General features: G+C 35.1%; 1 long non-coding RNA gene across 2 annotated transcripts in view; it reads left to right on the plus strand.

Annotated features, from left to right (window-relative positions):
- Positions 1-18,718, plus strand: part of LOC129049732 (uncharacterized) — a 100,944-nt gene that overhangs the window by 20,552 nt on the left and 61,674 nt on the right. The window contains exons 2-3 of one of the 2 annotated variants that reach the window (XR_010136947.1): positions 10,026-10,236; positions 15,199-15,788. The exons of the other annotated variant lie outside the window; for it this stretch is intronic. This is a non-coding gene — a long non-coding RNA (uncharacterized LOC129049732). Of the gene's footprint in view, positions 1-10,025; positions 10,237-15,198; positions 15,789-18,718 lie in introns of those variants that run through there. 2 annotated transcript variants of the gene reach the window in all.

The following is an 18,718-nucleotide window of genomic DNA, read 5'->3' on the forward strand; positions in this document are numbered from 1 at the left end:
TTACACACTCCTTACCTTGAAAATCTCTTTATGAAGGTTTCCAAATTATCTCCAGTGAAAGGCATGTAACAATGTTTACATCTCCTCTAGACTTTCTTTTATTTTAGCCTTTGGTGTGCTCTGTCTTTTTGACATTAATAGTTACAAAGAAGAACAAAAAATTGATCCAGAATCCAATATATTTTCTGTTTCCTAAGCTGTATACCTTTCCAAATAGCTAGTGTTATGCAGCCCAAGTGAAGCAGAGCTGGACCCTAAACAGGTGGACACATCTGTTGTAGTCCATCAGACTTACACTGACTGTGTTCTGTAATCATTATGGTTTTTATCCCAAATTACAGTGTCAATCTGTTCAGAATTAATATGCATTACTCTACCGCTTGTTACAAAATTTTCAGTTTATTTATTGGACCATATCCTGTCCTAATCACTTAGGCACAATTCCCACTGAAAACCTAAAAGAGAGACTGTGTCCAGAGGTTATGTTTTCACCTCATGTGAAAAGATATTTTTGCATAAGTGAATAATACTGCTAATCCCAATGTGGATTCCTTATGTATCAATAGTGGTAATTTGTTTGAAATTTTAGGGCACTGATTTGAGTCATTTGTAATCACTTTTCCAACACATGTTATATCCTAGTATGGTTACATTCAGTATGAAGAGGAGGTTGACAAATTATTTACTTCACTTAGAATGAAGCTTATATTGTTAATCCTTGGGAAATTATAGTTTTAGTTCCCTTTTATCTTTTGTGTTGGGTAGTTTTAAAGACTGCGGGTCCTTGAAGCCACAATTCTGTTTTATTATAACATGATGAAGCACTTGTGATAGTTAATACTGTCAACTTAATTGGATTGAAGGATGCAAAGTATTGTCCCTGGGTGTGTCTTTGAGGGTGTTGCCAAAGGAGATTAACATTTGAGTCAGTGGACTGGGAGAGGCAGACCCACCCTCAAACTGGGTGGGCACAATCTCTAGTCAGCTGCCAGCATAGCTAGAATAAAGCAGACAGAACGTGGAAGGGCTAGACTGGCTGAGTCTTCCGGCCTTCATCTTTCTCCCATGCTGGATGCTTCCTGCCCTTGAACATCAGACTCCAAGTTCTTTAGCTTTTGGACTCTTGGACCTATACAGTGGTTTACCAGGGTCTCTCGGGCCTTTGGCCACAGACAGAAGGCTGCACTGTTGGTTTTCCTACTTTTGAGGTTTGGGGACTTGGGCTGGCTTCATTGCTCCTCAGATGGCAGATGGCCTATTGTGAGACTTCACCTTGTGACTGTGTCAGTCAATACTCCTTAATAAACTCCCTTTCATATATATGTCTATCTTATTAGTCTTGTCCTTCTAGAGAACCATGGCTAATACATCACTTCAGTGTCATTTTCTCTTTCCTCTTCTATGTTCTCTGAAGCTCACTAAATGTGTGGATTTTATGGAAGAGAAACTTTACTAATTCATAATTATTATGTAAAGGTTAATCTGGCTAACATCCTCCAAATAATTTTCCCAACACCTGGTGATTTTCTTCTACTTTTGTTTTCCTGGTTGATTTGGAGATAGATGAGCCTCAGAAGCTGATGAAAATTAAAAGCGAAATATTTTTTCAAAGGTTAGTCCAGAAACGTGATAGAAGAAAAAGACACTAAGTAATATACTCCATGAATGTATATGTTAAGTTTTCAAAACCACAGAAAATAAAAAGACAAACAACAGCCGATACTAGTGAGTATAATAACAAAATCATGAATGCATTTCCCTTCCATTCCAAGGTTAATTTAGAAAGAAGAGGAAGTTGCATTATCACGTTTCTGATCAGCAACTCCACTTCCCTAATATAGCATATGAAATGGCAATAGTGCCTATGGCAATACAAATCCTATTAACTTGAGGCATCAAATATGAAGAAATTAAGACACAAGTTGAAAACAAGATCAGAGAAGAATGATCAGAATTCCCCTTATAAAAAAAAGATCCCTCTTCTCTGTGCCTTTTTTAACTTCTTCTTGGTTGCAACACAAAGGAAATGTTCTCCTCAGGTGTTACTGATTGAATGCCAGGCACTGCCCAATAACTCACTTCAGAGTCAATCATGCTAAGTATGCAAATCCTGACTAAATTATTTGAATAAACTGCATCGCAATTATTAGACATGTTATGAGAAAATGTGAACAGCTCGACCAGCAAATTTCCAATATATTTCCCCCCTCAGGCAAGCCTAAAACTTAAAGATAAGACTCCAGAGACTCTGACATTCTTCTCATCACATAACACATACCGGCAGAGAATAAAAAGGAAAAAGAAAAAGACATGAATATTTGAAAAGGCCTTTTGAATCTTGCAGGCATAAAGTAGAAGTATATATCATTTTCTCAGACCCGGAGTCCATGCAGATACACATTGAGAGACATGCTTTGTACCATCATCCTCAGCTGATATGTCAAAGGAAAAGAATTCATTCTCACCTTTTCAGAGTGCCTGTCATTAGGTACATTAATATGGATGAACTACCACAAAATCAAAAAGCAGTAAGAGTGGTGAGTTTAAAGGAAGAAAGACCTTAAACTATATTTAAGTTGGGCTTAAATTTGAGAACGAAACTTGGGGTTTCCATAATTACCTTTTTTCTCTACTTACCTTAGAAGAAAAAACATTACTAATTAGACTTTCTCTTGAAGTCTATTTGCCAGCATTTCACTAAACATTCCTCAAGCTTCCCTATAAATGAAGGAATGGAACTGATGTGGACAAGTTGAGGAAGATTTGTTTTTTCTGTCATAACATCCCTTATTTGAATGCATCACATTTGACAGTAGAACACAGAAGTATTTGCTTTTCCAATTCATTCTATAACACAAATAATGTTAATTCACGATCAGTCAAGTAGCAACCCAAATGCATTTTATTAACAAAAATTCTTACCAAAAATGTCAATAAGCATAGACATTTCTATAACATTGAATATTCAAAATAAGTTTCTGTTAATTCATATCCCACTCCTATATATGATCTCTACAACACCTAGTTCAATATTTAAGTCATAATTGCACTGGATTACTGTGTATATAATATCATTACTTGGGAAAGAGTTTGTCATTAATACACTAACAATGTATTTACTATCCAGACAATAAATTTGATACCAATTATTAAAGGCAAAGAAAAAATGAGAGAACAATATAATGTTATTGATAGGGCAACAGCACATAACTTGAGATTTTATTTAAAATTTTTCTTACTTGTCAACCAAGGTATTATCTGTCACTGCTGAAATTTTAAGGTGAAATTTTTCTATCAAACCACTACAGAATTTATGTTTTGCTGACCCCAAAATTACTTTAAAAAAGAGAAAAGAACTTTATATTTGTTTACTTCTTGCTAATTTTTGAATCTACCAAATAGTTTTCAACTTTTATATTTCTTTTTTGTTTGTTTTTTGTTTTTTTTTTTTTTTTGAGATGGAGTCTTGCTCTGTCGCCCAGGCTGTAGTGCAGTGGGGTTATCTCTGCTCACCGGAAGCTCTGCCTCCTGGGTTCACACCATTCTCCTGCCTCAGCCTACCCAGTAGCTGGGACTACAGGTGGCTGCCACCATGCCCGGCTGTTTATTGTTTTTTTTTTGTTTTTTGGGGTTTTTTTTTTTTGTATTTTTAATAGAGACGGGGTTTCACCATGTTAGCCCAGATGGTCTCGATCTCCTGACCTCGTGATCCGCCCACCTCAGCCTCCCAAAGTGCTGGGACCACAGGCGTAAGCCACCGTGCCCAGCCTCAACTTTTACATTTCATAATTAATATAATGTCTCAGTGTTAATTTTAAGGTTTCAATCTGAAAAATGAGTTCATTTTAATGTCTGATCCAAACAGCTAATTTTAGCAAGAATTAGAGAATCACTCAGAAATGTCTAGTAAATTATATTTTTAATACAATTGCATCTGATACACTAAATATTGAACAGATGTACAAATATTACATTTCTCTTTCTCTCTCCTTGATTAGGGGTTTTAGAGTATTTTATCTGAATCAAATCCAAAATTTATTTTAGACAATTTTCTTGTGTTAATCGCAGTTTTAAAGGTGGTCGAGGTGGCCGGTTTGGCCATAAGGGTGTGGCTATTAACATGGTGACAGAAGAAGACAAGAGGACTCTTCGAGATATTGAGACCTTCTCCTCCATCAAGGAGATGCCCCTCAGTGTTGCTGATCTCATCTGAGGGGCTGGGGGCTGTCCTGCTACCTAGCCACATCCAGAGTTCAATCTTGGGGTGGGTTGAGGTACAGCATGAAGGGGAGAGAAGGAAGCTAAGGGATGAACATCTTATCATTTCTTTTTCTTTCAATAAATGTCACTTTTTGAGGCCAAAAGAAATTTCTTTATAAATAATTTATAAAGAAAAGAGGCTTAATTGGCTCATGGTTCTGCAGGCAGTACAGGAAGCATAGGGGCATTTCCTTGGCTTCTGGAGAAGCCTCAGGAAACTTACAAGCATGTTGGAAGGCAAAGGGGGAACAGGCATCTCACATGGTCAGAGCAAGAGGAAGTGGAGGGATGTTACACACTTTTAAACAAACAGATCTTGCAGGAACTCACTGGCTATCATGAGGACAGCATTAAGGGGTTGGTGCTAAGCCATTTTTGAGAACCCACCCCTATGATACAATGACCTCCCACCAGGCCCTGCCTCTAACATTGAGGATTACCAATACAATTCAATATGAGATTAAGGTAGGGGCACAGATCTAAACTACATCAATAGTATTCATCACCTTCCAACACAAAATAAAATGCATTTATTCACTATACTTATTGTTTATTGTCTGCCTCACCCCAAGAGGGCTGTACTTTTTGTATTTTTTCACTCATGTATTCTAGAAACCTAAAATGAAGACTTGCCTGTCATAATCACTTAGTTAATATGTGTTTATTTGAAGTGTTGAATTACAATTTTTATTTGCAGTGAGTCTAAAGTAGTTTATGCTAAGTAACACAGACCTTTAATATTTTAGTAAACTTTTAATGAGGAATAATTTCAGATTATTATTTTTGATAATATGGAGAATAGACATATATATTTTACCCAGCTTTCTTTAATATTAACATTTTACCTAACTATGGTACACTTGTCAAAATGAAGAAATTAACATCGGCTCAATGCCACTAAATGACAGACTTCATTCAGATTTTACCAATGCTTTCATTAATGTCCCTTCTGTCTTCCAGGATCTAGTCCAGTATATCACATTGTCCTTCGCCATATGTATGTCACTCTGCCTTCTCAACTCTCTAACAGTTTCTCAGTCTTTCCTTATCTTTCACAACCTTGGCACTTTTGAAGAATTCTGGCCAGAGAGAATGTCACTCAATTTGAGTTTGTCTGTTTTCTCATTCTTAAACTGGCTGATAGGGTGTTCGGGAAGAACACCACAGAGGTGTGACACTCTTCTTGCATCAAAACAAGGGGTGGATGATATCAACATGATTTATCACTGGTGATATTAACCTCGATCTCTTGGTTCACATAGTGTCTTCCAGATTTCTACACCATAAAGTCATTGTTTACCCTTTCCATACTCTATGTTTTGTAAGCGATTTCTTAAGTCTAGTTCACACTCAAAAGACATGAAATTAAGCTCTACCTCCTGGATATGAGCATCTACACATATTTTTTGGAATGCACTTGTAAGGAAGACTGGTTTCTTCTCCTTCACTTATTCACTTATTATTTATGTAAGTATGAATTTATCTGTATTTATCATATTCTTTGGATTATAATTCTATATAATCACTATTTACTTTGTTGCAAAAATAATTCCACCTTCTGCCATTGGGATAGTCTTTTGAGTTTGCTTCTGTTCATTAAAATATTAATAATTTTTTTCACGTACTCTACAATATTTCTGAAAATTTCCATAAGATTTTATCAGAAAATAGTCACTCTTCTTCTTAAATTCCCCACAATACTTATCACAAAACACTGTCTAGTACATCTTTCCTGAGGCTTCAGTAGTGGAGTAAATCACTGCACAGTACAGAAGGTAACTTAAGATGGGTTATACACACTCATGTTTCAAAATAAGATCCCCTCAATCACAGTCAGTGTGACCACTTTCTGTCTTAACATTCTGCAGTCTCCTGTGGCCTCTTGATCCCTCATGAGTTTTCTCACAGTTGTCCTCCTCTTGTGAACCTTGCTATCCCCAAATATACAATTTATTTTTTAGATAGTCAATTCAGCTTTCTCATGGTTTGCGGTGAACTTACAGATAATTCCATGGGGCTTTATATTTTGCAATAAACACAAACTACCAATGTATGTTGCTATAGAATTCAGTTTTCTTCCATGGGGGTAGAAGATGTTGCTTGTTGCAGGTTCAAATTTTTTTCTCTCATTTATATTTTGAAATATTCAGTGAAAAGAAGTTTAAAGAGTCTCCAGCAAGAGGCCAAAGACCTATGGCTTCCTAAAAAGATTTTTTTAAAGGAAATATATATATAGTTTAGTCTTCTTTTAGCTCGATGCTAAAGAGATAGCTTAGCAGAAGTACATGGTAGAATGTGTTGGAAATTAGTTTTCACAGTAATTTCTTTGGATATATAAAAGACTATCACTGGATTTTTTACATATCTGTGGCCTTTTCCTAATTTTCGATTCTTAGCTCTGCAGCGAAGTAGCATGGAGTAAGGAGCTTACATACACCTCAGTGAGGCCTAAATCTTTCCAAATCACATTTCCTATTTAATTCAATAGATTTTTCCCATAAGATGGACTGAAAGCACAGCCTAGTGGGAATATATGATGGGACAAGCTTAGGAAAAAGTGCAGACTGAGCAACTTTCAAAGATTGATGAAGTAATTCTTGGAGTGGATTATACTTTAAGATCTATTGCAAGCCAAACTGGCAAAAGGAAAATAGGTCTGGGAGAGATGCCAAGCAGAGTGAGTACTAAGGTGAATTTGGGGTCAACTCACAAATAAGGGAAATATAGGCCAGAATGTAAAGACTTTGCATTTTTAAAGTACTTGGCAAGAATGCAGGAGATGGATTTGGAATTAGATTTCCTTTATGAACTATTTTGGAAAGACTGTAGAGAAAAGCATCCATAACCAACAAAAACTATTTAGCAGAACCACGAATCCATAGCAACATCCTACTAGCAGTATCTAAGGCAGCCTATACAACTTCCAACGAAAGTGCCTATAAAGATTCAGTAAATCATGAAAACTCACACACAATTAAAAAGTAAGACTGAGAAGCAGCCTAAAGACATCTTCAGTAGCTTAAGGTAGTTGATTCAGATTGAAAAAAAAATCCATCTGATTTCATTTAATGAAAAGTAATGACGATCTAGAAAAATGAAGAAAGCTGGTTCTTATTCCTCCAATGACCTGCCTTTCATACAGAAAGCAAGGGTCTACACACAAAAGGTCTTCCAGAAACCATGTCAGCAGAAGACGAAAATGACTCTTGGAAATGCATTATGTGCTGAGATGTGTAGCTCATATTAAAGTGGATCAGGAGATTTTAGGAGAGTCTAAATCCCATAGCAAAGAGCCAAACAACAAAGGAAATGAAGTTTTCTTGACTACCTGCTAAACATCCCAAAGGTTTGTATGTGCTTCTAAACACTTAAGAACTATGGCAAGCAAAGTATTATGATACTTAGAAAGTATTAATAGTACTGGAAACAACTGTGGCTGTAACTGTTTTACAGACCTCCTTGAGTTACCTAGTATGTTGTGCAGGGATGAAGGGGAAGGGCTGACACCTGTTTAAATTTGGAGCCTACCGGAAAATTCCCCTCACTTTTTGGAACAACAGAGACATATTTACCACGTGGCTAATAATACTGCAGTTACAGGACCCTTTACTCTTTTGGGTCATTTCCAAACCCCCATGCCAAACTTTATATTAATAAATTTACATTACTTTTTATAAAGGACTGCCAAAATTGTATAAGCCTGAACCTTCACAAAACTTTGATCTGCTCCTGGGAGCAGAGGAGAAAGTTTAAGGCCATATGTCATGGCCCTACCATTGAACAAACACACAGAAATCCTCCCCCTCTCACTATATTAGAGTTCATTACTATGTTGGATTTTAACCCAAACTCCAAAGCAAAGGTCTCTCTATTTTGTAAGAAGTAAAATTTAAGCGTATTTCTCCTACAGACTTCTATGACTTATCACAGCCCCTTCCCATGTGTCTTTTTATTATTCACACAGAGGCCTATGCATGTTATGTGGATATTAGTATGTTTACTTTAAATAATACTTTTCTTATTATGAATAAAGGGATAGATACATGACCAACAGAGAAAAATTCGAGCAGAAAAATGCAAAAATCATACCATAATTTCACTTCTCTGAGATAGCCACTACTAAAATGTATTTCTTTCCAGTTATTATTTGGATTTACATTTTTAATTGAATTATATTTTGTATACAATTTGGTATACTGTAATTTTTACTTAGCATTGATTTAGCTTTAAATATTTTTACTTTAAATATTTTACTTAGCATTGATCTGCTTTAAATATAATTTTTACATACTGAAAAAATATTCTTTCACATGGATATAGTCTAATTTACTTAGCCAGCCCCTTACTGTTGATTATCTAGGTTGTTTCCACTTTTTCCCTTTTATAAATAAAGCTCTGTTAAGCATGCCTAATTGAAATTTTTGTTCTAATTATTCTCTATGAATACATTCCTAAGAGTCAAAAGTTATTAATTTATTTAACTTTTATTCTAGAAATATGCCAATTCAGCTCCCAAAACAGTAAGAATTTACACATGGTAATGTGTATTTATTACTACTGAGTATTAATCTTTAATTATTTATTTGAATACATACAATTGTATCTGTGGTTTTTGCATCCATATTTATTCAATTCCTGGAAAAATTAAACATATAATTAAGTTTTGGACTGTTTATTGTCTTATAAATTGGTTGAGCATATTCTTTCATATTCTAACAGAACCTTCATATTTTCATATTAATGTTTTGACAGCTCCATAAATTAACTTGATTGTTCTCATATCTCACATGTTCTCATATGTGCTCCTAATTTTCCCTTTGCATTATCACTTTATGATCTTCTTTGACTTTTTAAAAATGTCTCCATAGTCAAATCTGTCTACCTCTTTATAGATTCTTTATATGTCAATGCAAGATATAAGGTCTTTGGAAAAATTCAATGGTGAAATTCACTATAACTTTCCTGAAATCCAGCCCTTCTCAAAAAATTATTCAGTGTATGCTATGGCTTAGCTGGTTGCCCTCCAAAATGAGGTTGAAACCTAATCCCCAGCAAAACAGTATTAAGAGGTAGGGTCTTTAGAAAATGATTAGGTCATAAAGGCTCCACTGTCATTGATAGGATTAGAATCTTTTAAAAGAGCTTGAGAGGGCAAATCCATCTCTTCCATCCCTTCATCATGTGAGAGCACAACGTTCATCCCCTCCAGAGAACACAGCAACAGGGCTCCATCTTAAAGCAGAAAGCAGTGCTTGCCAGACATTGACCCTGCTGGCTTTAATTGATCCTGAATCTTGGACCTCTCAGCCTCCAGAACTGCGAGAAATAAATTTCTATTGTTTGCAAATTACCCAGTTTCAGCTATTTTATTACAGCAGCACAAATGGACTAAGACAGTGCATCTAGTATTTGAGAGTATCTTATGGGGATGATATGTATTCATTGTTTCCTATTTTATGACATGTAACAAGATAATAAATTAACATATCTGAATCATAACTCAGGATTGCACATATTTCAGAGTGAGTTAATTTTAAGCTTTAAGTTTTATTTTTAATAATCTCATTTCTTTAGAATAGTTTGGGATTTAAGAAAATGTTGCAAAGACAGAACAGAGAGTTCCCATATACCCCACACCCAATCTTACATTAGCCTCTTGCATTTGTCATGATTAGCTCATCAATATTGACATACTGTTATTAATTAAAGTGCATACTTTATTCAGATTTTCTTATTTTTTACCTAATATTCTCCTTCTATTCCAGGATTCTATCAGGATGAGACACTGTATTTAGTCATTATGACTCCTTCATCACCTCCTGCTTTGACACTTTCTGAGACTTTCTTCATTTTAGATGACCTTGGCAGTTTTTAGGAGTGCTGGTCAGGTATTTTGTAAAATGTTTCTCATTTTGGATTTGTCTGATTTTTTCTCATGATTAGACTGAAGTTAAGAGTAAGAAGAAGACAACAGAGGTAAAGTGCCATTCTTATCACATCATATTAAGGATGCATATGACATCAGGGTTGTGTTTTCATCTTAACCCCCTGGAAGAGGCGGTGTTTATCAGGTTTTTCCACTATAAAGTTACTATTTTTTCTGCCTTTCCATACTGCATTCTTTGGAAGGAAGCCACTTAATCCAATCCATAAGAAAGGACTGTAAGCTTATGTTCCACCTCCCTGAGAGCAGAATATCTACATAAATTATCTGGAATTTCCTATGAAAGAGTATATTTGTGTATTCTTCTCCATTAACCTATTTATCCAGTCATTTGTTTATATCAGGATAAGCTTATAAGTATTTATTTGATACTCTGGGATATGATTAAATATGTTCATGATTGTTCAACATGTTCTAGATTTTGCCATTTTAAGAGCTTTCGGAAAGCTCAAATGTCCCTTTGACATACCCCATACTCTCATTATTGGGTGAGTGATCATGTATGTATATGGGTCTTTGGATACTTCCTTAAATTTTGGAACCACAAGATGCTCCAGGATTATATTATATATTTCCTGCCCAACAACCAGTCTTTTCTTCAGGAAGCCATGGTTCTTTTCATTGGAGGATGGTTTTAGAAACAAGGTCTGGATCCCATATATGCTTGTTGCTGCTGGAATATCTTTGTCTCTTGGCCCTCTCAGAGTAAAAGAATATGTGTGTGTATACTAACCAGTATACTAACCAGTATACACACATATATTTATAAATATTTCTATATGTATCTATTTTTATCTATATTGAGCTAAACATAATTCATACTGATATCTCCAACTCTAATTCATTACCTACCTTATAGGTAGGTGATGCATCCATGCTTCTCCCCTTGTTTGTTTGTAACCTCCCACTTCAAAAGTGAGAAAACTGGCTCTCACCTTCAGCCGTCTATTACTTAATTTTTCAATTCCAGGATTAATGTATAGTTGGTTCAAAATAGTTAATCCATATTCCCGTGGAAAACAACTTTATCAACTAGAATATAGTTTTCATCAGCTCATAGAGTGCTTATAGGGCTTTTGCCATCAGTCTTAGTTTCCATTCCTTTCCAAAGTTGCTTGGAGTGGCACCCTTTTCCCACAGTGCCTTTTCATTAGGTTTTCCCGAAATTTGTAATAGCCCTCAAATTTCCTAGAGGACCAACACAAGAAATGTTTATTTGAACAATTATATATCTTGCTTCTTTATAAACATGAAATAAACACCTTCCTAATTCAATAACAGATTAAAAAATTCAACACCCTGAAGAATATGTGTGCTTAATTTTATCTTTAAAGGTATTTTCTCAGAATAAAGTAACTACATACCTAACTACTTTTCTTGTTTTACCTTACTTTCTGAACCAAAGCTAAATTTGAATCTCAAGCACAGTAATTCATTCTGCAGTGTCCAACAGTAGCTATCCCAGCTTCTTTTCATTGGTTCTGATTTCTCTTCAATTTAGTAAATCATCTTGTTTATATCCTATTTATTTTTAAGATGCCTCGGTAATTTTCATGAATTAGCAGCATTAAAATCATAAATAAATAATCTGAATTATTGAGTCTCCAAATTTCTGAACATACTGAAATCTTCATGTGCATATGTATCTAAAATATGTACTACATGAAAACACAAACACCATGAAAAAATAAATTTTCCAAAATTATGCACTGTGTGCTTACTCTGGGTAAAGTACGCACTGTGGGATATATATAATAATCAATCCTCGAGTTCCTACAATTTAGTTAAGGAAAATAATATTAAAATGAAAAAAGAATTTAGGGGGCACGGTGGCTCACACCTGTAATCCCAGCACTTTGGGGGACCGAGGCGGGCAGATCACGAGGTCAGGAAATCGAGACCATCCTGGCTAACATGGTGAAAACCCATCTCTACTAAAAATACAAAAAATTAGCCGGGCGTGGTGGCAGGCGCCTATAGTCCCAGCTACTCAGGAGGCTGAGGAAGGAAAATGGCGTGAACCCCGGAGGCGGAGCTTGCAGTGAGCCGAGATCGTGCCACTGCACTCCAGCCTGGGCGACAGAGCAAGACTCCTGTTAAAAAAAAAAAAAAAAAAAAGAATTTAGAGCCAGGTGTGGTTGCTCATGCCACCAGTGACTTGAGAGGCTGAGGCAGGAGGATTGCTTGAGCACAGGAGTGTGAGGCTGCAATAAGCTATGATAGCCACTGTACTCCACCGAGGCAACAGAGTGAGACCCCAACTCTAAAAATTAAAATTAAAAAAAGAACTAAGTCTACATGTGTATTAGTTAGTTTTTATGCTACTAATAAAGACATACCCAAGACTGGGTTATATATAAAGGAAAAGAGGTTTAATTGACTCACAGTTCCACATGGCTGGGGAGGCCTCACAATCACCGTGGAAGGCAAATGAAGAGCAAATTCTCATCTTACATGGGGGCAGGCAAGAAAGAGCATGTGCAGGGGAACTCTCCTTTATAAAACCATCAGATCTTGTGAGACTTATTCACTATCACGAGAACAGCACAAGAAAGACCCAACCCCATGATTCAATTACCTTCCACAAGTCCCTCCCATGACACATGGGAATTATGGGAGCCACAATTCAAGATGAAATTTGGGTGGGGACACAGCCAAACCATATCAAGATGGCTATATAAAAAAGGTAATGAAAAAAGTGAATGGCTATATGAAATGATATAGAATGATATTTCTAATAGAATGATATTTGGAATGGGGGAAAGTGGTATTGATTGGGTGTATTCTGGAAAGTTTCATTGTGAAAATCCATTTGTTCATTTATTTTACAAGTATTCATTAAGTACTTTTGACATGCCAGAAACTATACTAAATGTCAGCAATCTAAAGTTAAATGAGATACAGTCCTTTACTTAAGTAACTTAAGTCTAGACCAGATTTTCTCATAGATCTGACATTAAAAGTTTGGTAAAATTGAAGGAGGTATAAAGGCAGGAGAAAGAGCTTGAGACATTTTATAGATACCTGATTACAAAATAATAGCTGAAGAACAGTAAGCAGACCCACCTGCAAAATGTCAAAAGTATCAAAATACAGAAAATGTGTAACTATAGGTTGAACTCTAGGCTGAATATAGAAAACTCAATAAGAAGTTCAAATTTGTACTAGACTTTTAAAAATGAGTAGAGTTAACAGTCACAGCCAAGAGTATCAGGATAATTACAGAGAAAGAATTATGTATATATAGATAAAGGTATGAAGGCAAAATGCATTGATTAAGTAAATGGGATACTCTGTCTGAAGTGAAGAAACTAAAATATATTTTAGGACTAGAAAAATAAGCTGAAGCCAAAATGAAGATAACCTTAAATATTGTGATGAAAGTTGTAGAAAAACTGGTTGGCTACACTTGTCTACTAGTTGTCTGATGTACAGAATGATATTTGAAAGAGGAGGGTAGAGGCTGGGGGTGTAAGAACCAGACTATACTCTGTAGTTAAATTTTGAAGATATAACTTCAAATTTTAAGTTCAAGTTATAGCTCCAAATTTTAGCTACAGAGGAGCCATTTGGAGTCATCTGTCACACCTTAAAAACTCTAAACTCAAAAAAGCTTATTAAAACCCTCAAGCAACTGATAAAGAAGGCTACACAAATCAGGACCCCACTGAAAGGACTACAGTTTGATATGGTTCATGTTTAATGCAAAAATGCATGGCTAAATTTAATTGCCTAGAATTTGATAGACATGGATAGAAACATTTTATTATTAAGCCAGTCATTTCAAGCCATATTGCCAATGGCTTGCAGTTTCTAAAGGAAAACTACATGTTTCAAATCAGTTTAATCTAAAATACTCTCCGGCCTTGCTAATTATTTTTTAGTTTCTTATTTTCTGTTTAAATAAAACAGGATAATAAAGTATGGGTATCTTAAATTCTTATAAAAGTCATAATACTATATCTTCTTTTTTTGTCAGTGGATCATTTCAATACTGGCAAGTAGGTCATATAAATGTCATATATCTGGCCAATATCTAAAGTTATTTTTAATATTTCCAATTGCTAAAGAAAATTCTATCTGAAGAATTGTTATTGATAGAAATTTTGCCCTCTACCAATACTAAATTGTGTCATCAATGTATAACTACTGCTTTTCTTTAAAATAAAAATTTTAATAGTTGCCAGTTCTTATTTGTTGTTCTTTTACATAAGCTACGAGTAATTATTTTACCTGAATATTTTAATCTTATTTTTACTCCTAAATTTTACCCAGTTAATAATGCATGTATAGTGATTTTAATTCGTATGGTTTGTAATTATGCATATTCAGATTAAACAAGACAAATGGCAGGACTCTTAATGGCATCATACTAAAAATATAATACGTTTAAAATATATTTAAAAGTATAATTATAAAAAAGAGTGAGAGCTATTTTAAAATGTTTTCTAGATATAAATAATCACATTTACTAAAGGGTATTACAGAAATCCCATAAGCAAAAGATATTACAAAGGATTACTTAGAGAAACAATTGGAACTCAGACTTCTTAATAACTGCTTGCTACTGCTGACCAAATACAAAATGAGTGTAATCTACCATGATTAATTGCTTGTGTTTTTTTCAAAACTGTATAACTGAGAAACAGTGTAATCAATGATATAAATGGAACTCTAATGTATCTTTTATACACAACTCTAATGGCTTTTATTCTAACTTTTCCTATACATAAGAGCAAACTGTATTTGCAAAAGATCAGTTTCTTTTATTGCCCTGATCCCAGATAAATTGTAACTGATTTTTTTATCACATAAAGCATAGAAATATGTATTAAGATGGAAAATTAAAACATGTCTTATTTGATAGTCTGACTGAATTGAGGTGGCAAATGGGCTCTAAAATATAACACACCAAACAAATATAAGAATTTGTTATTATATCTTAATAAAAGCCCAAAATAAATAAATGACCTGATTTCCTGTACTTTGTGCAGTGTCTGAACTACTACAGAAAAGAACTGGTGAGGGAGTTGACTTCTGCCTGGCTGATTGATGCACCCCAATCTACATCATCCTTCAGAATGAGCTTAGTAGCCCACCTGGAGTACTACTCAGGAGCCATTGACATCCGGTTCAATGACCTTCATCACCTCAAGTCCTCTCTTAAAATTTCCATTAAAAGAGGGCAAATGCTGCCTCGCAGCCTGTTAGTAGTTCCCACCTTAAAGTCACCCAATTTTCATTTATGGTTTGTTAGCTATTTATGATGTATTCTTCATCAGAGCTTTTACTATAGCTTCCAATTCCTTTAGTGTCTTTTCTTCACCTGCTCAAAGAACTTCTGATTGAAAAAATTAACTTGATACCAAGGAAAATTGAATTTACTTCTACCTTTATCCTTTAAGATTTCTTTTCTTTCTGGGTGATAGGTAATAAAACTGGATTTCCAACAACTACAAAGCTCCCCTTTCTGTGACTGATAAATTTAATATTATCCCAGAATACTTGTTTAAATTTAAAAAGCTAACAGAAATCTATGCTATCAGAAAAGATCCCTCAAGTAAACACCTTTTTTCGAAATAAACCTGTGTGTTTTTATCTTTTGTACTCTGATTACCATAAAAACAGACAATCATACATACAGAATTATTTCAAAATATTAATGCTTTCTTATTCCAGGGCAAGCAGAGAAAGCTATAAGAACATCACATAGAGACTGGTATATAGATTATTATTGCAAACAATTTTTATACTGATCTAAGATTCATTACTGAAGCACCTAGCATAAAAATGTTTACAAAATAAAAGAGCTCCCTCTCTGCATAAAAATGATCTCCGTATTTATGCCAGCAAAGATAAAATTTATGATGGCTCTCAATTGTAAGGCTCTGAAGCCGGCACTCAGAGTCAGTTGCACTTTTCAACCAATGATCTCCAAGTGCTTTGCCAATAAGGGTTGTTGAAAGTGTTTCACACAAGAGCAAATACAGATGACCTATCAAAATCATGGAGCAAATTTCAAACCAGCTCATGAACTAAACACTATATAATGTATGTGTATTTATTTGTTTTAATGTTCACATTATCGTGTCTACTCCCTCGTTTTTGAAAAATTGAAGACTACTTGTATTAACAAGCACCACAAAATTATAGCATATGGTTACGTATTCGTTTTAAAGGACACAAATATTATATATGAGGCTCATTATTTCAGATTAGCATGTCATTAAGATATGTACGAGTTTGTTTCAATATACAGGGAGTGAAAATCAGTTGTGAAATATAGTGAATTCTCAAATATCTGTTTGAATGGAGAAAAGAAAGTACATGAGTTGTCTAAATTGGCTGTTTTAACTATTTATATTTCCCCCAAATACTTTTAACTACATTTTTGTGTTTGGATGTGAAAATATTTTCATCCCAGAAAAACATAATTGGTCAAACTGAACTGTAAAAACACACCATAAATATATGATGCGAGAATAGCAAAACACTGGTTAAGCTTCTCTGTGCACTCCTCTTTCCGAGTTCCATCCCAAACCCTCTTCTGGCCAGAAAGGAATAATCTCTCAGACAAAGGAAGCACACTCACACTCTTTCTTTCTAAGCTTGCATTTTTCCTAGCTTATCCTGTCCCCACAGAGAAAATGATTTTTACATATTTTTGGTAGTAAGTTAATCTTTAATTGAAATATTTTAGGCTAATAACTATGATTGAGCTAAATGCCACTGTTCCAATTCCACCACAGTTCATGTAATACTGCACTATTGCAGGTAGAGTCATATTCATTTCTGCATCTTTGTGAGAAGGAACTGTGATCTCTTTCCCGCCGTTATGCTCAGTGTCACGTACTGTGCCTAGTGTAAGGTGGCACTCAGTGAGAGTTTGAAAATACATAAAAGAACAAATAGAATAAGGTATAATCAAAATTGACATTGGCTCATCATGTCTGCTTTGACTTTGTTTTCCACAATAACACTTCCGAAGATGGCAAAGAATAGAAAAGCTATCTCTGCTGCTTAATCCACATATATTAGAAGCAGCAGCTTAATGTACCACTAATATGTATGCTATTTCTATAACAAAATGCCAAGCAAAAACAAATAGTAAAGCTGCAACCAGTGTAGATGTTTTATCTAGTACAACGTTTGATAAAAAGAAAACTTCACATTTATTTATACAAAAACCTGGTGTGTGTGTGTGTGTATATATATATATATTTACACATATATAGTTATGATTCCATTTAGTTATAGTACAAGTACATGTATGCTTTGCTTTTTCTTATTCTTTTTCTCCTGCAGTTGAGGGAACTCTTCCCTCTATCCTTCCACAGGGATACCAGTAAGCAGACAACCCCAGAATCACATTTCATAACACAACTCCAGGAACCCAGTGGCCACAGAAAAGCCTTCTTTCATTGTGACTAGTTTTAGGACCTCTGGGATATTAATTCATCATTGTGCCCTCTCATCACTTCATCCATTATGCCTGTCTATAGCTCACGGAGAGCAAAGAATGACGCAGACGCCTACTGAAGCAATAGCGTGAGATTACCAACACAATGACTTTCAGCGTGGGTAGGGAATTGACGATACCGGCAGAAATGACTACAATCTGCTTTAGAAATATCCGTGTTGGTTTGGCCTTTTAAGGCTGCTACATAAGTGAGATTAGTAATATTAATCTATTCTTCAGCGAGGACAGTTATTGTATGTGGAAAATTAAATAGGACCATCCATTTTAGAATTGAAATGCTAAGCTAAAACCTTCTTCTGCAGCCTCATCCTTTTTCTAGAGAGTGGTACATGTGTCAGTGTTACAGGAAAGCATCCTTGCTCTCTTCCTTTGTTTGGATCCGGTTTTACAAACAACCGTAGTATCCATTTCCTCGGCTTACAAAACCTGTGAACAAGCACAGCCGAGAACCAGCCATTTTATTCTTCCTTCAAAATGCATGAAAATGTCAACTGCCTTTTCCATGCTTCCCCATAAAACATCAATGGACTGATAAAAAGCGAATGAGTGTGCCTAGTTAACCAATAAATGTAGGATTTTTTTTTCATCTTCCTGTGAGTTAACTTGCAAAATTCCGAGATTAGCAACTAGTCTTTGAATGAACTAGAAACATAATTTTGTCTCTCACAAATGTAGACGCTTTGTGCTAACAAAGATTTTTCTCTGAACACTGTTTTTCACTCCTTGAAATGAATGGTAATAAGTAGGGGCTGAAAAACATGGAACTCACTTCCTTTTGAGACGGAAGCTGAGCGCCATCTCGTGGTGACAGGCCTCTATGACTCTCCTAGCATTGTAACTCAGAGGAGGAAAAAAAGGGCTGTAAGGCTTTCCTGTGTTGTTCTTTTTAGCAGCAAAGACCAGTCTTGACTTTTGTAAGGAAAACTTTTGAACACTCACATCATATCTGAGGGAAGCAACACACTAATGCAATAATCCCAAGGTAAAGCAGATTTCTAGGTCAATGAATTGATTGTAATCTTTTTTAGACATTT

This window comes from Pongo abelii, chromosome 15, assembly GCF_028885655.2.
Source record: "Pongo abelii isolate AG06213 chromosome 15, NHGRI_mPonAbe1-v2.0_pri, whole genome shotgun sequence".
Taxonomy (NCBI): domain Eukaryota; kingdom Metazoa; phylum Chordata; class Mammalia; order Primates; family Hominidae; genus Pongo; species Pongo abelii.